Raw genomic sequence first — 23,380 nt, forward strand, 5'->3', positions numbered from 1 at the left:
ATTTGGACAAATGTACCCCTTTGGAGCAATGGTATTCCATTTAGCATGGCCGAAGAGTTGAAATTGTTCTTGTAAGCTGAAGCTGGAATGTGGTCAGTGATCCAGGAGACGGAACGTTACACGGCGAGACTGAAAACCTGTGAGGTGGGCCACTGTTGAAGTCAGAGTTTGAGCGACTTTTGAAGACAATTCCAAGGCCAGATCTTTGAAATTGAAGATTAGAAACCCTCATGACAGAGATGAAGTTCGTGAGTTTGGTTGTGTAAAGTCGCCATAGTCCCAGATGACCATCGGCTGCTTTGCCCTTTGAGGGGGAGAGCTGACTGGTGATTATTTGACTTGAGGGTCACCACACCTCAGACGAGGGGCAAGGTTGAGACAATGGGCCTTCATGAATAACCTCAGCCAGTACGGGCGTGACTAGCATCTGGTGGACTGTTGAGAAAACCACAGAATGTTTGGACCACATCTGTAATTCATTGTGTATTGTGGTGTATCTGACCACAGTTCCTGTTAATTCACACGTACCTCATACTTACCCTAAATGTCAGAGTACAAGTTAGATATTGTCAATTTTTTCATCTTTATGACTTTAGAAAGTTTATTTTTGTTTGTTCAAAACCTGTGGAACAGTGTAGCTTTCTTCACTGAGCAAGCATCTTAAATCTTAATCTTTGTCTCCTTTAAACAATATGTTATTGGTCCTGAACTGGATATCGACAACAACTTGGGGGTCTGGTCAAAGATCATAAAACTAAATCCAACATAGCATTCTCCTTTGATCGATATACAATATGCCATTTCAAAATATATTTCTTGAAGCATTCCACAAACCTATCCTATTAAAATCCTAGAACGGTTAGAAGTCTCCAGTTTTCTCAAGTTTCCTATTATTGCCAACTTGTTTCAATTGCTTTCAACCTTCATCCATTCCTTCCTGGTATTCGGTGGTCGACAGTGTATTCCCAATGACCATTGAGGCCAGATGTCCCTGGGCTCTCAAGGAAGGAGAATTAACCAAGGTCCCCATATGCAACTGCTATCTGGTAACATTTTCCTGGAAAAGGGCATGTGCGTACCTGAGCACATGCTGGGTAAGCATGCCACAAGGTGCGGCCGAGGTGCCTTTCATCGCTAACAGGATCCCAATAAACCGTTTGATCAGCCATCGAGGGTTAGCCGGCCCTATAGAACCTTACGACAGAGTAACAGTAATGGAAAAGTTGCATTACGATTGTCCCCCCCCAAAAAATTACTATTATGGAAGAAAACACCATTTCTTGCCTGCATAAGGTCAAACATCCCATACCTTGGCGTGATAGTATATTTCCAACAGTAGATTGCAATGTGTCTGTTGTATTGCAACACCACCAAGTGGACGCTGAATTTAAGTACATCTGACAGTGGAACAGCAAAGATGTTGATCCAGTTTAAGGTAATGAACAATTCTTTTTTAAAAACCAGCATTCTGGCTTGTCAAGTGCAAACCCTGGAAGATATTTAAAGGGGCCATTACTTTGGAGGTGGGTAGGAAACAGTATTTGCTTGCTACCTTTCCCGGCCTATTAACTGTGAGGGTTTTTGACAGAATCGCGAACAGGATTGTTATTGTAAAGCAACAGGCCTTTCAACCCAACCAGTTCCTCGCAGTGTTTACGCTCCGCACTAACCTGCTCTTCATTTAATGGCAGCATTCCATTCCTATCCCCACTAAACGTATCAGGGATGGATAAGGAATAACTCGGCCCACTGGCAGGAGGGTACGTGAGAAGACAACACTGATTTTAAGATAATTGACACCCAGGAGATGAATTGCTACAATTATTTTTGTTTGTGTCAGTTTGGAAAGTGTTGCTTGGAAAGTTGGTGGAAGCAGATTCAACACTTATCAAAAGGTAATTAGACGTTTATCTGAAACGAGAAAAGCTGCAGGGTTAAAGAGTGCGCCACTAATTGGGAACACTTTTAACGAGCAGCAAACAATGGGCCGAATGGCTGTTTGATTCTATATCATTAACCCCCTCCACTCAAGGAGAAATGTCCATGATTTGCTGTTGTCACTTGCTAAGGTGTTCCTTATCCCATCTGACATTGGCAATAATGGTTTCCTCATTTCCCCCCTTGCCACTGTATCCAAGAGCCATGAAGCCAGATCAAAGATTTGGAATGGGAATCACAGCCGCCAACGAAGGAGGGGAACAGATTGACTGAGTTGTATAAAATATGGAATGGACACAAATACCTGGTGACCCTTCGGCAGTGACACAACACAAGGTAGCCATCCACACAATCGACAGAGGCCCCTTGGTTCCGAGATAAACTTCCATCCCACTTCCCACAATGGAAGAAGCTGCCAAAGGAAATAGTCACAGCCCCATCACTCTTCAGGACCCTTCTTTAGATTTCTTCCGTTTTAAATGTATTCATTGTCAGGCTGTCCATCCAAACTGATGGTGCCTGGTTTAGCTGGTACCGTCCATTCCATGTGTTGGCGGAATATTGATATTAGTCGGTCACGCTGACACAACTAAAGCTGCATCACCAGAAAGAAACACTGAAACAAAAGATAAGGAGAAAAAAAACAAAGAATTTGGGAGCGGGAAAGAAACACTAAAGCAGGAAGAGAAGCCAATGCTAATACTACGGAAAGTTACATCATTACAAACTGTACTTCCTCGGATTCATCTTGAGTGAACACATCACAAGAGATCTACCAGCATATATTACAAGGGAAGAATTCCAACAATACTTATACCCACTGTAAACAAGAGATATTTGATAAGTAAAGCTTAATGTTACATAGGATTATGTTACACAGGACACACAACACAAAAACAGACCATTCAGCCCATCCAGTCCATACCAGTGTTTATGCTCCACTTCTCCTCCCATTTTTCCTCATAAAATGAAAATGAATGAAAATCGCTTATTGTCACGAGTAGGCTTCAATGAAGTTACTGTGAAAAGCCGCTAGTCGCCACATTCCGGCGCCTGTCCGGGGAGGCTGGTACAGGAATCGAACCGTGCTGCTGGCCTGCTTGGTCTGCTTTAAAAGCCAGCTATTTAGCCCAGTGAGCAAAACCAGCCCCTTGCTCTACCTTACTCTATTCGCGTAACCCTCTATTCCACTGCCCCCTACTTCATATGCAGCTGTGGTAGAGTGTTCCACATACTGATCGCTCTTACTCAAAGAGGGTGGCTCAGTGGTTAGCACTGCTGCCCCACAGCGCCAGGGGCCTGGGTTCGATTCCGGCCTTGAGTGACTGTGTGGAATTTACACATTCTCCCCGTGTCTGCTGGGTTTCCTCCGGGTGCTCTGGTTTCATCCCACAGTGCAAACATGTGCAATTGGTTGGATTGGTCATGCAAAATTGCTCCTTAGTGCCCAACGGTTAATTGGGTTGCAGGGTTATACCAAAAGAACATGTTTGCTTCGACACACAGCTCTGCTTAACTACACTGACCCCTAGGTGCAGGTTACGCCCTCTCTTAAATCACTGTGGGCAGTACTTTACTCAATCCCACACCCAATCCCTTATGTGCCAGATCCTTATATCCGCCCTCCCCCCCAAATCGTTACCAATTTACTTCCAAATTATTCCAGTTTACCCCATTTATTTACCTCATTACTGTTACCCCATATCCCCCTTCAAGTCTCTGACTGTATAGGTTCAGGTGACCTGGAGAGGCCTTACAGTCCTTCCATATCTTCTTCTCACTACTGTCAGAGGTAGACCGTCTCCCTGCAGGTAAACTTTGTTGAATCGGAGGTTTTGCTGGTGCACTTTTTTTGTCCTTTTGGTATAAATTTGCCCTTTGTCCATTCCTCAATTGTAGCACTAGGTGGCAGTTGATTTTTCCTGCTCTTTATGGGGTAAACACACGCTGGGCTCCTCTCTCTAGTGCTTTTTTCTCTTCTTTTTTTCACGTAGCTCCCTGTGATGCATGCTGGGATGGAAAGTGGCTCTTCCTGTTGTGAGGGCGCGACTTTGTAGAAAGCTCATTTGCAAATGGCCGAGTGTGTGCTGTTGTCAATGGATGACTGCTACTCAGCGTTTGTGGCAGTACCATGCTGGCCGAGGATTGTAGCATCTGCTCTGTGGGCTCAGGGTTTGTCTCTCCAAGTGGCTTTGGAACGAGAGGTTGAGGCTTCTCGTGTCGCTGGCTCCTCTCAACTGCCATCTACTCGAGGTGCCGTGGTAACCATTCGAGTGGTTGGCTGATCTGATCAATGAGGGACTTCTGGCACCTGTAACAAAAGTGGACAAACCTACTCTGCAAAGAGAGAAGACAATTCAGAGCTTAAGTGCCAGTCAGGAGAATTCTCTTGTTGGGACCTCCCAGGAACTTGCAGTTCTGTCTAATTTATGACACAGATTGCCTTGACCTCTTCTGTCATTTTGAGGAGAGTCAGGGATACATAGGAATCTCTCCCCAACAGAGATAACGATTGTTATGGATAACATACATCAACTCGAAGATTTGTTTCCCACCAAACCTTAGTGTTTCCAGAATCATGCCTAATACCGGAATCAAGATTCCTCTGGGCCCAAAGGTGTATGACTGCTGTTTGGATCGAATTTGTTTATTGTCACGTGTACCGAGGTACAGTGAAAAGTATTCTTCTGCGAGCAGCTTAACAGATCATTAAGTACATGAAAATAAAATACATAATAAGGTAACACAAAGTACACAATGTAACAATATAAACACGGCCTCGAGTGAAGCAAACAGGAGTGTAGTGTTAATGACGTCAGTCCATAAGAGGGTCGTTTAGGAGTCTGGTAACAGCGGGGAAGAAGCTGTTTTTGAATCTGTTAGTGCGGGTTCTCAGACTTTTGTATCTCCTGCCCGATGGAAGAAGTTGGAAGAGTGAGTAAGCCGGGTGGGAGGGGTCTCTGATTATGCTGCCTGCTTTCCCCAGGCAGCGGGAGGTGTAGATGGAATCAATGAATGGGAGGCAGGTTTGCGTGATGGACTGGGCTGTGTTCATGACTCTCTGAAGTTTCTTGCGGTCTTGGGCCAAGCAATTGCCATACCAGGCTGTGATGCAGCCAGAGAGGATGCTTTCTATGGTGCACCTGTAAAAGTTGGTTAAGAGTCAGTGTGGACATGCCGCATTTCCTGTTTCCTGAGGAAATATAGATGCTATTGTGCTTTCTTGGTGGTAGCGTCTACGTGGGTAGCCAGAGGTGTCTCAGCTACAGTTTTCTGTCCAATCAGATCGGACCGCAACACTGGCTCCCATGTCCAATTTAAAGTTTGTGAGATGGTCATTAACCAAGATGTCCATACTCCAGAATTAAAATCCAGGGTCATTAAACTCACCCAAGAAGGACGGCTGTGTGTCCTCTTGATGTTTTGTCTCGACCTTGTGAATTCTCTTGGGATCTTCTGTGCATTTTGATTTTGCACCGTTTCCTGAAATGTTCTATTCGGTTACATTGATAGTACTGGTCTGAAGTTGAAGGGCACTGATGATGCCTCTGTGGGGGGGGGGGGGGGGGGGGGGGGCTTTGCTCCACAGCGCTGGCATGGTCATTCTGCTAGTTGGCTAAGGTATTGCTTCCCTTGACCTGAAGTGGCCCTGTTACTGCGCTATTTCACTAACTCGACAATGAGGTTCACATTGTACCAGGGTTCATTTTGTAACTTCTTCCCTAATACGGATCTATGCTGCTAATGGATTTCAGATTGCTTGACCACCTGAATAGCTCTCTTGCAGCTTGGAGATATTCCACTTACAGCACGTCGGAGAGGTCTTCCACTCAAACTATTCCACCCCTGATCAGCTCTTCCACTCAAACTATTCCACCCCTGATCAGCTCTTCCACTCAAACTATTCCACCCCTGATCAGCTCTTCCACTCAAACTATTCCACCCCTGATCAGCTCTTCCACTCAAACTATTCCACCCCTGATCAGCTCTTCCACTCAAACTATTCCACCCCTGATCAGCTCAGTTTTAAGATCACCGTAATCACAGCCTTCAGCCATTTTGTGCAACTCATTAATGAAGTCGACCGGTTCCCCTGGCTGCTGGACACAATTATTAAATTTAGCCCTTTCAAGAATACTGTTACTTCGGAGGTTAAAGTAAGCGTTGAATAATTTTAAACCTTCAGATCTTTAAACTATACACATAGTGAAAGTCCAAGTGAGGAGCTCTCTCTGTGCTTGCTTCTCTGTCCAACTCTGCACTGACCCCTCTGTGGGAGTCATGTGCTCTCTTACACGAGGGTAGGGCAGTATATTGCAATACCCAGCCTGTCGATCCTTTCCTTATACAGTATGGATGCCCACATATTTCACATATCATCCTCGTAAATGTTGTCTGCACCTTCCCCTCTGCCTGGGAGGTGGTGCCATAGGAGTATGTCACTGGACTAGTAATCTAGACGTCCAGGCTAAGTGCAGAGAACATGGTTCAAATCACAGCTGGTGAAATTAAATTCAATTAACATCTAGAATCAAAAGCTAATCTCAGTAATGGTGGCCAAGAAATCTCTGCCAATTGTTGAAGAAAAACCATTTGGTTCATGAATGTCCTTCAGGAAAGTTAATATGCTGACCATACCTTGTTCCGCGCTGTAACCAATTACGGTTTGTCGATGTACCATTTGTCAATGTTCTCTGTTGATTATTCTCTTTGTCTACTATGTACATACTATGCACGTTCCCTCGGCCGCAGACAAATCCGTCCGTCCATCCATCCATCCAATCAATCACCTGCTCTGGCTTACATGTGACTCCTGTCATAGGCACTGGACAAGACCAAGGCACACCTGTTGACCTGCAAAGTCTCCTTATTAACATCTGGGGGCTTATCCCAAAATTTGGAGAGCTGTCCCATGGACTAGTCAAGCAACAGCTGACACAATCATGCCTTCCAGACAGTGTCCCAGACACTCCATCATTGTCCCTGGGACAGGCCAGACCCACTGGACGCGGTGGCACAGTGCTATACAGTCGGGACAGGGTTTCCCTGGGGGTCCTCAACATTGACTCCCAACCCTATGAAGTCTCATAGCATCAGGCCAAACATGGACAACTTCTGCTGATTACCACCTACCCCACCCTCCCCTCAGCTGGCGAATCTGCACTCCTCCATGTTGAGCATAACTTGGAAGACACATGGAGGCTGGAAAGAGCACTGAACATACTCTGGGTGGGTCTTCAAATGTCCATCACCAAGATTGGCTCAGTAGCACCTCCACCGACTCAGATCCACAAATCCTAAAGAACATAGCTGCCAGGTTGTGTCTGCAACAGAAAGTGAGGGGAAGCTATTTGGCCTCATCCTCACCACCTTGTCCACCAATTGCACATGTATCTGTCATTGACCACCGCACAGTCCTGTGGGCACAGCAAGGACATGTTGGTGTAGTGGCAATGTCACTGGGCAATCCAGAGGCCCAGCTTAATGCCCTGGGGACATGGGTTCAAATCCCACCATGTTAGCTGGTGCAATTTGAATTCACTTCATAAATATGGAATTATAAAAATCTGGAATTGAAAGCTAGTTTCAGTAATGGTGACCATGAAACTATCATGAAGTTGTCATTAAAAAACCCACCTGATTCATGAATGTCTTTTAGGGAAGGAACTCTGCCATCCTTGCCTAAATGTGACTTCAGATCCACAGCAATGCGGTTGACTCTCAAATGCCTGCCGCAATGGCCTAGTAAGCCACTTAGTTCAAGGCAAATTAAGCGTTATCAAAACTCTGCATCATGTGTGGCACTACTACGCATAACTTCCCTACTTTCCATTCTCTCTCTATGGAAATAAAACCAAAATAGTTTATCAAAAATTGACAGTGCAGGGAGGAGGCCATTTGGCCCATCGAGTCTGCACGGACCCTTGGAAAGAGCACCCCGACACCTCCACCCTATCTCCATAACCCAGTAACCCCTCCTAACCTTTTTGGACACCAAGGACAATTTGGGAGGAAACCGGAGCACCCGGAGGAAACCCATGCAGACACTGAGGAAACCCATGCAGACGCTGGACAGACAGTGATCCAAGCCAGGAATCAAACCTGGGGCCCTGGTGCTGTGAAGCAACAGTGATAACCACTGTGCTACCGTGCGCCATTTGATTGCACAAAAGGCCTTGTTGACCTGCGGCAACACCTTTATTGACCTGTGGCAACTCTCCCGACAGATGCTGCCAGACCCGCTGAGATTTTCCAGCATTTTCTGTTTTGCCTCAGATTCCAGCATCTGCAGTATTTGCTTTGATCCAGTGTTTAACTCACTGCCACCTCTCTTCCAGGAATGCCTACCCTGAAGAAGTACTGCTCTTCTCTCCGACGGGATTTCCGTATGTCCCTCCACTGCTTTCTGTGACCATGAGCATCCGGTTTCCCTGGGTTTCTGTGGCTATGACTCATCTTTCATTCTCACTCCACAGTATAAATATTTCCCACTTTCTCTGTCTGTTAGCTTTGACAAGACGTCATTGGACTTGAAACGTCAGCTCTTTTCTCTCCCTACAGATGCTGCCAGACCTGCTGAGATTTTCCAGCATTTTCTCTTTCGCAACACCTTTAGTGTTTGCACTCAGAGACCCCTTTGTTCTTAATCCCCACACAGACGTGCACCATCTAAGTAATAAATTACCTTTCTATAAAATGTGTTGCCTTATATTTATCGGTGTTGAACTTTTGCGAAGTACAGATAAATATACGAGTGGAGGAGGGATAGGCCACTCAAGCCTGCTCCTCCATCTGGTAAAATCAGGGCTGATTTGATTGTGCCTTTTTCTGTCTCCCCGCAATATCCTTCCACTCCCCGTCAGTCAAGGATCTATTGATTCTCTGCTAGGTCACTGTCTGTGCGGAGTCTGCACGTTCTCCCCGTGTCTGCGTGAGTTTCCTCCGGGTGCTCCGGTTTCCTCCCACAGTCCAAAGACATGCAGGTTAGGTGGATTGGCCACGGCTAAATTGCCCTCAGTGACCAAAAAAGGTTAGGAGGGTTAATTGGGTTACGCCGATAGGGTGGAAGTGAGGGCTTAAGTGGGTCGGTGCAGACTTGATGGGCCTCCTTCTGTACTGTATGTTCTAAATAAAAATGAGGATCAATCAGCAGATTGAGGTGCTAAACAAAACATAAGAGGGAAAAAAATAGCCTTCCATCCATCTTGTGTACAAACTTATAAATAATCAAATAACATCACAAAAGGACAAATTTCAAACTTCCCATTCCCAATTGTATTTGTCTTATAATTTGCCGTAAAGCATCAGGCTGCGATGTCTGGGCAAACTGTAGGCGATAGCAGCAGAATCACACTGGAAACAGAGAGTCAATGTAAATGGCACAGCAGTGCTTACAACAGTAAATTAACAAACTTGCATTTAAATAGTGCCTTTCACATCCTCAGCACAACTCAAAGCAGTGTATGAAGAAAAAAAATCAAAGTGTAGGTATGATTCTTCCATTGGCAAAAGTAGCAGCCTATTTGCAAACAACAATTAAATAAATGACAAGTTAATCGTGTTTTATTTTGGAGGGGTAAAAGTTGGTTGGGAAATCTGACCAACACTCCTTCTTCAAACAGCGCCATGGGAGATTTGGTGACCCACATCAGAAACAAATGCTTCACCCGAAAGATGACACCTCTTGACAATGCAGTGTTCCCTTAGTACTGAACTGAAATGTCAGCGTACAGTATGCACTCTAGTCTCTGGAGTGTGGCTTTAATTCAATGGGTGCCTACATTAAACCAGTGATTACACTTCAAAGGTAATTAATTGGCTGCAAAGTGCTTCAGGACAACTAGCAATTGTGAAAGGGGCGATATCATAGGATTCCTAGTGTGCAGAAGGAGTCTATGCTGCCCATTGAATCTGTACCAACCCTCCAAAAGAATACCCAACCGAGGCCCACTCCCCCACCTTTCCCCGTAACCCGTCTAATCTTGAGACACTAAGGGCCAATTTAGCATGGCCAATCCATCTAACCTGCACATCTTTGCCAAACTGGAGCACCCGGAGGAAATCCACGCAGACACAGGGAGAACATGAAAACTCCACACAGAGTCACCCAAGGTAGGAATTGAACCCAGGTCCCTGGCGCTGTGAGGCAGCAGTACTAACCACTGTGCCACTCCATATAAATGAAAGTCTTTCTTTCCCTGACTTTGAAGCAGCAATGCCATCACTGAGCAAAGATGGCTTTTAATTCTTGCACCATTACTGTGAATACGGTCAGTTTTAGGACAACAAGAGACACAGCAATCAAACTGTGGGACAAGGAGGTTTCTATGGAGTTTGAGATAGAAGGGTTGGGGGATGGGTGGGATGACAATGGGTAAAATGCGAGAGTTCTTGGGCACATCTATGCACGTCTCTTCCTCTACTGAGGGCTGTGATTTTGAGAGAACCATCAGCACTGGGCACCTCATCCCATAGGACGGCCATGTGAGTGGAGACAGGTTATTGGCTGTACAGGGAAACCACAGCAGAGCACGAGTTTAACCTCATCAAATATCAACACACAGACACTTTAAACGGGAGTCACTGGATTAGAACAAAGAACAAAGAAAAGTACAGCACAAGAACAGGCCCTTCGGCCCTCCAAGCCTGCGCCGACCATGCTGCCCGTCTAAAATAAAATCTTCTACACTTCCGGTGTCCGTATACCTCTATTCCCATCCTATTCATGTATTTGTCAAGATGCCCCTTAAACGTCACTATCGTCCCTGCTTCCACCACCTCCTCTGGCAGCGAGTTCCAGGCAACCACTACACTCTGTGTAAAAAACCTGCCTGTACATCTCCTCTAAACTTTTCCCCTCACACCTTAAACCTATGCTCCCTATTAATTGACCCCTCTACCCTGGCAAAAAGTCTCTGACTATCCACCTGTCTATGCCCCATATAATTTTGTAGACCTTATTAGGCCGCCCCTCAACCTCCTTCGTTCCAGTGAGAACAAACCAAGTTTATTCAACCTCTCATCATAGTTAATGCCCTCCATACCAGGCAACATCCTGGTAAATCTCTTCTGCACCCTCTCTAAAGCCTCCACATCCTTCTGGTAGTGTGGCGACCAGAATTGAACACTATACTCCAAGTGTGGCCTAACTAAGGTTCTATACAGCTGCAACATGACGTGCCAATTTTTATACTCTATGCCCCAGCCAATGAAGGCAAACATGCCGTAATGCCTTCTTGACTACCTTCTCCACCTGTGTTGCCCCTTTCAGTGACCTGTGGACCTGTACACCTAGACCTCTCTGACTGTCAATACCCTTGAGGGTTCTGCCATTCACTGTATATTCCATACCTGTATTAGACCTTCCAAAATGCATTACCTCACATTTGTCCTGATTAAACTCCATCTGCCATCTCTCCGCCCAAGTCTCCAAATGATCTAAATCCTGCTATCCGCAATTCCACCAAACTTTGTGTTGCCCCAAACTTACTAATCAGACCAGTTAAATTTTCTTCCAAATCATTTATATATACTACGAACAGCAATGGTCCCAGCACTGATCCCTGCGGACCACCACTAGTCACAGCCCTCTAATTAGAAAAGCACCTTTCCATCGCTACTCTCTGTCTTCTATGACCTAGCCAGTTCTGTATCCATCTTGCCAGCTCACCTCTGATCCCGTGTGACTTCACCTTTTGTACCAGTCTGCCATGAGGGACCTTGTCAAAGGCCTTACTGATGTCAATTGCAGTCAGGAATGGAGAACCAAGCAGATGGTTTTCGACCTCTCCTCCTTAGGGCAGTGAACAATCTCCACCTCTACACCCTGTGGATGTTCCAAAATGCTGCAAGGTAATTAATTACTTCTTAAGAAATAAATTTAGAGAACCAATTCTTTTTGTTCCCAATTAAGGGGCAATTTAGTGTTGCCAATCCACCTAATCTGCACATTTTTGGGTTGTGGGGGCGAAACCCACGCAGACAAAGGGAGAATGTGCAAACTCCACACGGACAGCGACCCAGAGCTGCGATCGAACCCAGGTCCTGAGCGCCATAGGCAGCAGTGCTAACCGGCCGCCCCAAGGATAATTAATTACTTTTCAATCACATTATTATATAGGGAAGCACAGCAGCCAATCTGCACACAAACAATCCTCACAAATAGCAATGAGATAAATGACTGTGAATGCTCTAACAAAGCAACATAGGTGCTCAAACACAAGAGCAAAATTCTGTAAATGCTGAAAATCTGAAATAACAAAACAGAAAATGCTGGAAATACTCAGAAGTTCTGGCAGTTTGTGGAAACACTTCAGTGAACACTTCAGGTCAGTAATCTTCTGTCAGTAGGTGTTTGTAGATCCAGATGTGAAAATGCCAGCAGGTTATGGTCCTTCCATTAACCTGACAATGTTTTCAAAACGCAGCAAAAATTCGAGAGTTACAAATTTTGAAAGCTCTGTTAATCCAAGTATTAATTACCATGATAAATTGCAAAGTTGGTGAACTGGGATTTGGTTTTAGGATTTCTTGAGTAAATAGTCTGTGGCTGGTTTAGCACACTAGGCTAAATCGCTGGCTTTTAAAGCAGACCAAGGCAGGCCAGCAGCACGGTTCAATTCCCGTACCAGCCTCCCCGAACAGGCCTGGAGGCTTTTCGTGGCGACTAGGGGCTTTTCATAGTAACTTCATTTGAAGCCTACACGTGACAATAAGCGATTTTCATTTCATTTCATGACTGACTACAATAGCCAACTGGGTCTTTGTCTTTATGCAGTAATGTTCCACGTGAATCTATGATAGCAAACACAATTCAGAGTCCAGAGGCTGTTCGTTCAAACTCCACTCCAGAAACTTGAGCCCAAAGTTTAGGCTGGCGCTCCAATGCAGCACTGAGGCAGTGCCATGTTGTTGGCAATGGCGTCTTTCAGACGCACTAGAGGGTTGTAAAAGATCCCACTGTACCATTCCCACAGAAGAGCAGGGAAACGCTTCACAGAATCCTGGACAACTTTCCTATCTCAACCGACTTCAATTAAAAAAAGGCTTAGTCATCATCTGATAATTGTTGATGGGAGCTTGCTGTGCGCAAACTGGTTGGCACGTTTCCTATATTACAGCAATGACCACACTTCAAAGTATTTCATGGACATCCCGAGGTTGTGAAAAATGCTGTAGAAATATTTGTCCCTTTATATCTAACAATCCTTACTGCTTGGGTAGGCGGTGGCATTGTGTCAATGTTACCGGGCTAATGCTCTGGGTATATGGGTTCGAATCACACCCCAACATCTGGTGGTCTTTAAATGTGGAATTTAAAAAGCTAGTCTTGGTAATAGTGCCTATGAAATCATTATCATAAAAACACATCTGGTTCACTAATGTCCCACGGTGAAGGAAATTGCCCATCCTTATCTAGTCTGCCCAACATATAACCCCAGATCCACTACAATGTGGTTGACTCTTAACTGCTCTCTGAAATCGCCACTCAGTTGTATCAAAACCGCTATAAAATTTTACAAAAAAGGAATCAAATTGGATGGATCACCCGGCATCAACCTAGGCACCAGAAACAACAACCAGAAACCTAGCTGTGGCAACCTTGCAAAGTCCGCCTCACTAACATTGGGGACTTGAGCAAAAATTGGAAGAACTGTCCCACAGACTACTCCGGCAACTGCCTGACAGTCATACTCACAGAATCATACCCCCACCCCTCAGCTGAGGAATCTGTACTCCATGATTGAACTCCACTTGGAGGAAGCATGGAGGGTGACTAGGGCACAGAATGCACTCTGGGTGGGGGAATCTCAATGTCCATCGGCAAACATAGCTCGGTAGCAACCCTACTGACTAAGTCCTAAAGGAAACAGCTGCTGGTGAAGGATGGAAAAGGGAAAAGGATACTTGACATCATCCTCACCAATCTGCCTGTCGCAGATGCATCTGTCCATGACAGTATTCGTAGGAGTGACCATGGACAGTCCTTGTGGAGACGAAGGCCTGTCTTCACATTGAGGATACCCTCCATCGTGTTGTGTGGTCCTTACCTGTAGGAAATGCAATCGATTTTGAACAGGTCTATCAACTGAAAACTGTGCATCCCACAGGTACTGTGGACCATCAGCAGCAGAATCTTATAGAAATGGAACCTGAAACCTCATGGCCATGCATATCCCTCAACTCTACCACTCTATGAACCAGGATTGACCCACCTGGCTTGAAAGAAGACAGTGCAAGAGGGCATGGCAGAAGCAGCACCAGGCAGATCTAAAAATGAACCTGGTGAAGCTACAACACACGACGACTTTGTTTGGCAAACAGCAAGTGAGAGGCAGAACTAAGCAACCTCACAACTAACAGATCAAACCTAAGCTCTGCAGTCCTGCCACATACAGACGTGAATGGTGGTGGACAATTAAACAACTCACTGGAGGAGGAGGCTCCACAAGTATCCCCATCCTCAATGATGGAGGAGCCCAGCACATCAGCGCAAAAACAAGGCTGAAGCATTTGAAACAATTTTCAGCTAGAAGTGCCGAGTGGATGATCCATTTTGGTCTCCTCCAGATGCCAGTCTTCAGACAATTTGATTCGCTCCACAGGATATCAAGAAACTGGATACTGCAAAAATTGTTGGCCCTGACAATATCCTGGCAATAGTATTGAAGACTTATGCACCAGGACTGGTTATTGGAGTACAGATACAACACTGACATCTACCCAGCAGTACGGAAAACTACCCAGGTATGTACGGTCCACAGAATGCGGGACAAATCCAACCCAGCCGTGGACCACCCATCAGTCTTCTCCAAATCAGGGTCACCAGCAATACTATTCAGCAACATTTACTCAGCAACATAAAAAAAAATATAGAGTAAATCTTTCATTATAACAAAATAAACAAACTAAACCACAAATACATAAACATACAACGCATGAATAGCACAATCAATAATTAACAACCCTACTAAACTCAACCCGTCAACATACACCGAGAAACTACATCACCTCCAAGCTGACAGTGACTAACTCTCTGGAAAAGGAATTTGATGGCTGCCATATCGAGTAGAACCATTCTACTAACCCTCCAATGTTGTACTTGACCTTTGCTGGAAACAAGAACTCCATTAGGTCACCCAGCCAGACCGAGGCACTGGATGATGTAGGAGATCGGGAGGAGGCAATGAGAGGGAGATTCGGGAGTAGGTGGCAAGAGGGAGATTCGGCAGGAGATGCTGCAGAACGCGCCTCCGGGCTATCAATGAGGCGAAGGCAAGGCCACCCTCCTTCACATCCCCCGTCTGCAGCACCGGCGAGTCCGAAACCTTGAAATGGCCACCAATGGACAAGGCTCCAACTTAACGTCAAGAATACCTGACAGAAGTTCACCAGTTTAGGACATGACTAGAAAATATACAGATGATTTGCCGGCCCACAAAAACGTTCGCAACTCTCCTCCACCCCAGAGAAAAAAAACACCCATCCTCGCCTTGATCAGATCACCCTGTGCACCACCTTGAACTGAATCAAGCCGAGCCTCAAACAGGAGGAGGGGGTGTTGATCCTGTGAACAACCTCACTCCACACCCTCCCCCAACCAAACCCAGACTCAGCTCACCCTCCTGCTTCCTCTTCACATCATCCAATGCAGTCTGCTCCGCCAACAAGATCTGGCCATAAATGTCCGAAATCCCAACTCGGCCAGAGGTAAGATCCTATTCAAGAGGGAGGGTAAATGTGCCACGGGAAATCGCAAACCTGGAAATACCGGAATAAATTAGTCCTCAGAGTTGGAATTTGTCCAACATCTCCTCAAAGCTGACAAACCACACCCTCCACAAACAGGTCCCAAAAACCTTTCCAGCCCATGACCTGAACTCACCGGCACAAAGAGAGATGATTCCTACAAATCGGGGCTGATAACGACATGGAGTCGAGCTTAAGATGTTGTCTAATCTGCCTCCCAATCCTCAGAGTGGACATCATTACCAGACTCGAGGGGAACACAGAAGCAAGCTGGAACAAGAGCTCGCCTCCATCTGCCCCCATATGGAATCAGATCCTTGAGCAACCTCAGTACTTTTTCAATATTAGTTGCCCAGTAATAAAACAACCAATCAGGTAAAGCTAAGCCACCTGACTGTCTCTCTCTGTAAAGAAATACCCCACGATCCTTGGGGTCTTGACCGCCCAAATGAAGGAAGCCATCACTTTGTTGACTCTAGAAAAGAAAGATTTGGGGAGAAAAATGGGGAGACATTGAAACAGAAATAAAAACCTCAGGAGGACATTCATTTTAACCATCTGAACACTCTCTGCCAAGGACAGGGAGGAGGTTATTACACTTCTGCAAGTCAGATTTAACCCCATTCATCAGACTAGCATAATTTAATTTCTGAAGCAAGGCCCAATCATGTGCCAGCCGGATTACCAGATAAGAAAGCTAGCTCTGGCAAGGCGAAATGGCAACATCCTCAGATAGGCACCCCTCCCTGGGGGTTAACCAGAAAGTATTCGCTCTTATCCAAATTCAACTGATACCCAGAGAAGGGGCAGACAGCCTGCTGGTGCGCCTACAGGTGACTGGCTTTCTCCCAGTGTTCATAGAACGTCTCCTTCGAGCGTCGCAGCTGGCTCACCACCTTACCCGTTGAGAGTAACTCCTACTCACCAGCAACTCTGGTGTAGGGGCAAACGAGTACTGGCAGCCCACATCAAGGATGGAATCCACTAACCTATGTCATTCCATCCTCCCAATCCTGTCCCTGTGAGATTTGTAGGAAATTATTTCCCCCATAATGACTGCCTTAAGGGCCTCCCACAGCGTAAATGGTGAGATCGACTCACTCTTTTTAACATACTCCCCAATGGCGGAGGATATGGGCTTGCAAAACCCTTTGTCTGCCAACGTCATGCCCAATCTCCATGGCGGGCACCGAGGTGGACCAGGCTCTAACACCAAATCTACAAAAATGTGGGGCATGAGCTCCCGACATCATAAAGTCAGAAGTGGAGATGTTTTCGGATAACTGCATAATGTTCAGCACCATCCGTGACTCCTCAGATGATAAAGCAGTCCATGTCCAAATGCAGCAAGACCTGGATAATAGCCAGGCTTGGGCTGACAAGTGGCAAGTTACATTCGCGCCAAATAAATGTCAGGCAATGACCATCTCCTACAAGAGAGGAACTAACCACCGCCCCTTTATATTCAATGGCATTACCATCGCTGAATCCCCCACAATCAACATCCTGGCGGTTATCATTGATCAGAAACTGAACTGGACTAGCCGTATTAATACTGCGGCTACCAGGACTGGTCAAAGGCTAGGAATCCTACGGCAAGTAACTTAATCTCCTGACGCTCCCCAAAGTCTGTCCACCATCTACAAGGTACAAGTCAGGAGTGTAATGGAATACTCTCCACTTTTCTGGATGAGTGCAGCTCCATGAACATGCAAGAAGCTTGACACCATCCAGGACAAAGCAGCCCACTTGATTGGCATCCCTTCCCCAAATATTCACTCCCTCCACCACCGATGAACAGTGGTAGCCATGTGTACCATCTGCAAAATGCACTGCAGTAACTCACCACAGTTACTTAGATAACACCTTCCAAACCCATGACCACTACCAAGAGCAACAGATACCTGGGAACTCCACCACCTGGTGGTTCCCTCCAAGTCACTCACCAGCCATTGCCTCATTGTCGCTGGGTCAAAATCCTGGAACTTCCTCCCTAACAGCATAGTGGGTGTAACTGCGCCTGAAGGACTGCAGCGGTTCAAGAAGGCAACTCACCACCACCTTCTGAAGGGCAACTAGAGATGGGCAATAAATGCTGGCCGAACCAGTGACACCCACATCCCGTGAATGAGTTAAAAAAAGATAGCAATTGTCGAATAACCTACCATCTTCACCCCAGGAAGGAGAGACCGGCCCACCCACGACAAAAAAAAATCAGAGAATAAACCCGATGGACATGGGAGGAAAAGAAGTCTGTGAAAACTGGCATGGATCTGGCCCCCCATCTGCTCCATAAAAGCCAATAATGCTTTTGTATTATTGGAATCATAGACTTAGGTCTAGATCGCTCCAATCGAGAGCCGAAAACACAACTTAAACCCCACCCCCACCCCAGCTAAATTAGCTGTTGTGAGCTCCAATCAGGATTAGAAGTGAGTACCTGGTTAATAAAAGCCATATAATCCCAATTTGGAATGTACACATTAACTAGAACCACGCATATGCCCCCTAAAGACCCACTGACAATAACATGCCTATCATTCGGGTACGCCAAGATCTTAGCAGCCAAAAATAGGAGCCCTTTAATTAATCAAAACTGCAGCCGCCCAGGCCCTACATCGAAACCCAAGTAGATGCCTGTCCCACCCATCCCATCCGTAACCTTGCCAGCTCCCTGACCCGCAAATGGGTCTCCTGCAGAAACACCACATCAGTACTCAAACTTTTCAGGTGAGCAAATATCTTTGACCTTTAACACTGTGCCGTTCAACCCCCTTACATTCCAAGTGGCTAGCCGAATTGGGGGCCTGTTTCCCCTCTCCTCTCCCCGCCACACACACCTGAATCAGCCATTCCCACCAAGAGCGGTAATCCAGCGACTACTTCGAGCGTACAGGCATTGAGCTGCCCAAGATGGCCGCCAAACCCTCCATCAAGACAAAACAAAGAACAAACTGTAATCACTGTCAGAAAACAAGCACTGCCCCTACTGACTCGCCTCCCAACACCACACCCAAAAGGCAAACAAAAACCCATAGCCCCTACTTCAACTACAAACACAACAGAAACATTAAGATCAATATCTAAAACAACAATAAAATAATAATAATCTAATATTATTAATCTTTATTAGTGTCACAAGCAGGCTTACATTAACACTGAAGTTACTGTGACAATCCCCTAGTCGCCACACTCAGTGCCTTTTCGGGTACACAATAGGGAAAATTCAGAATGTCCAATTCACATAACAAACACCTCTTTCGGGACTTGTAGGAGGAAACCGGAGCACCCGGAGGAAACCCACGCAGACACGGGGGAGAACATGCAGACAAACAGTGACCCAAGCCGGGAATTGAACATGGGACCCTGGAGCTGTGAAGCAATTGTGCTAACCACTGTACTACTGTGCCGCCCCCTGTGAAACTGTTACCACCCTTAGCTTTAGTGGAATTTGGAATTTGGCAATTAATAAAATAATAAAGTAAATTCAGCTGTGAAGCTAAAACAGTGCTAAATAAATCGATAGCTGTGAGCCCTACCACTTTTCTCCCGTTAGCGAACACTTCAGCAAGCAGGATGGCCCCAGCCGGATTAAATACAAATAAATAGCATAAAAGTCAATTTAAGTCGGGCAGCATGGTGGCACAGTGGTTAGCACAGTTACTTCAGAGCTCCAGGGTCCCAGGTTCGATTCACAGCTGGAGCCACAGTCTGTGTGGATTCTGCACGTTCTCCCCGTGTCTGCGTGGGTTTCGTCCGGGTGCTCCGGTTTCCTCCCACAGTCCAAAGATGTGCAGGTTAGGTTGATTGTCCATGAAAAATTGCCCTTAGTGTTCAAAAAGGTTGGGTGGGGTTACGGGGCGAGTGGGGGTGTGGGCTTGGGTAGGGTGCTCTTCGAAGGGCCGGTGCAGAATCGATGGGCCGAATGGCCTCCTTCTGCACTGTAAATTCTATGAAATTAATTATAAAAAGGAGGAGAAAACACCCATCCAACACAAGAACAAGAAAATACAAACTGTAGAAGAAACTCCAATAAGTCCCCATAATTGCCTGTGGTGACGCGCCTGAACGGGTCTTCGGCCTGAGTGACCGGTGGGTTTGATCCAGCTCGTGAGGAGATATACATCCATCCTCCCCCATGTTGATTCACTCTGACCTGTGGAGGTCCTCGGAGTCAGCCTGCCACCGTTTCAGAGATTCCGCTGCCAAGATGCTTACAAGCATCTCGGCCATCAGTGAGTGGTCAATTCGCAGACGCAGCCTCCGACATTTTCTCAGCAGAAGAGCCTCGAGAAGTTTCCAAATTCATCGACTGGGCTTCCTGGGCTTTTTTCTTGTGTGGGAAACTTAACCCATCGAATTAGTGAGTTTTAACCTAAACACCCTCCAAAAACTGGGCCAAAAGGGCTAAAAATAAAGTACCGTGCCAAAAGCCACTTCGAGTGCGACTACTCCCTACATGCTACCACTGGAAGTCTCCCATTTACTCAGCAATATCCTGATCACTGACGCTGGGTTCTGGCTCCCCCAGGGTCACTCAGCTCTTGGACTCACTGCAGCCCTCGTACAAACATGGACAAATGAGCTCCAGAGGGGAGGTGAGAGTGACTGCCCTTGACATCAAGGCAACATTTGACCAAGTATGGCATCAAGGAGCCCATGGGAATCAATGGGGAAACTGTTCGTTGGTTGGTGTCATACCTGGCACAAAGGAAGATGGTTGAGAGTGTTGAGAGGTCAACAATCTCAGGCCCAGGACATCACTGCATCCACACTTGGAAATATATCACCATTTCCTCAGTGCCACTGGTCAAATCCCAGAACTCCTTCCCTAACAGCACGGTGGATGTATCTACACCACAAGGATTTCAGCAGTACATGAAGGCAGCGGCCCAACACGTTCTCGAGGGCAATTAGGGATGGACAATAAATGCTGGGTGAGCCAGGGAGGCCCCATCTCCAATTTTTTTTAAAAAATGTTCCTCAGGGTAGTATCATGGCCCAAGCATCTTCAGCTGCTTCATTAATGTCCTCCCTTCCATCAGAGGTCAGAAGTAGGATATTCATTGATGACTGCACAATTGTCAGCATCATTCAAGACTCCTCAGGTACAGAAGCAGTCTATGTCTACATACAGCAAGACCTGGACAACATTCAGGCTTGGACTTAAAGTGACAATTAACATTTTGCGCCACACGGGTACCAGGCAACGACAGGCTCCAACAAGAGAGAATCCAACCATCTTCCCATGACATTCAACGGCATTGCCATCACTAATTCTCATCGCTGAATCTCCCACTATCAACGTCCTGGAGATTGCCATTGACCAGAAACTGAACCGAATTCGCCATATAAATGCTGCGGCTACCCGAGCAGGTCAAAGGTTAGGAATCCCACGGCGAGTAACTCGCCTCCTGACTCCCAAAGCCTGTCCACCATCTAAAAGGCACAAATCAGAAGTGTGATGGGTTACTCCCCACTTGCCTGGTTGAGTGCAGCTCCAACAACACTCCACACCATCCAGGACAAAGCAGCCCACTTGATTGGCACCCCTATCCACTAACATTCAGTCTCACTGTCTTGTTATGCTCTATGCGTAGCGTAAGCGGCTTCCTTGTGGTGCACTTGACAAAGGAAGGTTCAAATGTGGAGATAACTTCAACACGTTTATTAAACTATTTACACCTTCTCCTACTTGGGTTCGCCACTACTGTTAATCCTTCTATAGCTACTCAGACTGACTAACCAGTCTGTTACAATCCAAATGGTGGGAGTGATACTGAATCAACCCTGTGTCTCTACTCACTGACTGTCTCCACTGGAAAGAGGAAGATCATGTGTGTTGTGTCCTTTATATATGGGTTGGTGTAATGCCCTCCTGTGGTCGTGTCACCTCTGTATCGTGAATGCCCATTGGTCGTGCCCTATCTAACTGTTCTATTGGTTTGGTGTCTGTGTGTCATGTCTCTGGTGCTCCCTCTAGTGTCTATCTAGTCTACGTGTATTTACATTAACCCCTTGCGTATTTACAGTGATGCATATCACCACACTCACCATCACCAATGCATAGTGTTCACCAATTTCAAGATGGACTGTATCAACTCCTCATGGCATCTTCAAAAGCATATTCAAAACCCCCTCTACCACCTAGAAAGGACAGGAGCATAGATGCACGGGAACAGCACCAGCTACAAGTTCCCCTTTGTGACACCATCCAGACTTGGAACAACATCTTTACGAGGTACAGGAGCAGAGGGACCTGGGTGTATAAGTGATGAGACCATCAATTCACTAGACACGTGCTTTGAGATATGAACAGTGGTTTTAATCTACTTACTACAGAGCCAGCCTGTTACACGTTGAACTCTCGATTAACTGGTCGGCTGGCTCTGGGCATTGATATTTATACAGCAGTCCAGGGGGAGGAGCCATGGGCGGAGCCAAGGGTGGAGTCCTGTACAAACTCCTAAGCATTCCCAGAGCTACTCCCCCTAGTGGTCGGGCAACGCAACTGCGCTTACAATCGTACGGTCTCATATATATATCACAGTGTGAATTACAGAGTTACATTCACCACAATAAGTGCATTGATCATTGAAGGTAGCAAGACATGTGGAGAGAGCAGCAAATAAAGCATACACTATTCTGGGCTTTATTAATAGGGGTATGGAGTTCAAGGACAAGGAGGTTATGCTGAACTAATACAAGACACTAATTAGACCTCAGCTGGAACATTAGGTACAGTTCTGGCCGCCACAGTATAGGAAGGATGCGAACACATTGGAGAAAGTGAAGACATTTACAAGATTGTTTCCAGGAATGGTTCGGGTCCCGAATGCACTGGTTGGGAGTGTGGTAGAGGCAGGTTTAATCGAAGCATTCAAGCGGGCATTAGATGATTATTTGATGAGAAACAATGTGCAGGGGTTCGGGGAAAAGACAGGGGAACTAAGTCATGATGCCCGTTTAGAGAGCTGGTGCAGACACGATGGGCCAAATGGCCTCCTTCTACACTATAACAAATCTTTGATTCTATGATATTGCTGTTCTTTCACTGTCGCTGGATCAAAGTCCTAGAACTCCCGTCCTCAAAGCACCGGTCATGGTTCTAAGCAGGTAGCTCACCGCCACCTTCTCAAGGGTACTTAGGGATGGGCAACAGAAATGCCGGCCTAGCCAGCGACGCCCACAATCCACGTACACATAAAAAAAGCAAAGAATAGCTGAACTTGGTGATTAGATTTCCATCTCTTTTTGAATCTCGCCTTTTCACACGGTCCGCTGTTTTATTCAGAATTCCATTGTCAGGCTGGTTTTGCTGTTTTCAGAGTATTTGTTTCAGGTGAGAGGACAGGTCCTCTTCCAAGATCAAAGTCAGACACTCCAACAGCTCTCAGATAGTCAGCAGGATCTCACACTAGTTCTCAGTAATCCACCTCAGGATTATAATTCTCAAAGGGTATTTGCTGATCGTGTGAACCCTGCTGCAGAGTGAGAAACAAACTATTGGGGGTCAAGCATTTGTTCCAGTAACGCTATCCCTATAAAAACTGTAGGCTGTCTAATTGAGGGCTCTCCTAGCTCTGTTTGCGGTAATGTCCTCTGCCTCCCGAGCAGGAAATTAAATCAGACATTCCAGAATAAAGCTAGCTGTGAAAACTAAAATAGGGTAAAGAGATTGCGTTACAGATGG

General features: G+C 46.1%; 1 protein-coding gene across 1 annotated transcript in view; it reads right to left on the reverse strand.

Annotated features, from left to right (window-relative positions):
• Positions 1–23,380, reverse strand: part of LOC119972262 (guanine nucleotide-binding protein G(s) subunit alpha-like) — a 489,412-nt gene that overhangs the window by 423,987 nt on the left and 42,045 nt on the right. The window lies entirely within an intron of this gene.

The sequence above is a fragment of the Scyliorhinus canicula genome, chromosome 10, assembly GCF_902713615.1.
Source record: "Scyliorhinus canicula chromosome 10, sScyCan1.1, whole genome shotgun sequence".
NCBI classification, from domain to species: domain Eukaryota; kingdom Metazoa; phylum Chordata; class Chondrichthyes; order Carcharhiniformes; family Scyliorhinidae; genus Scyliorhinus; species Scyliorhinus canicula.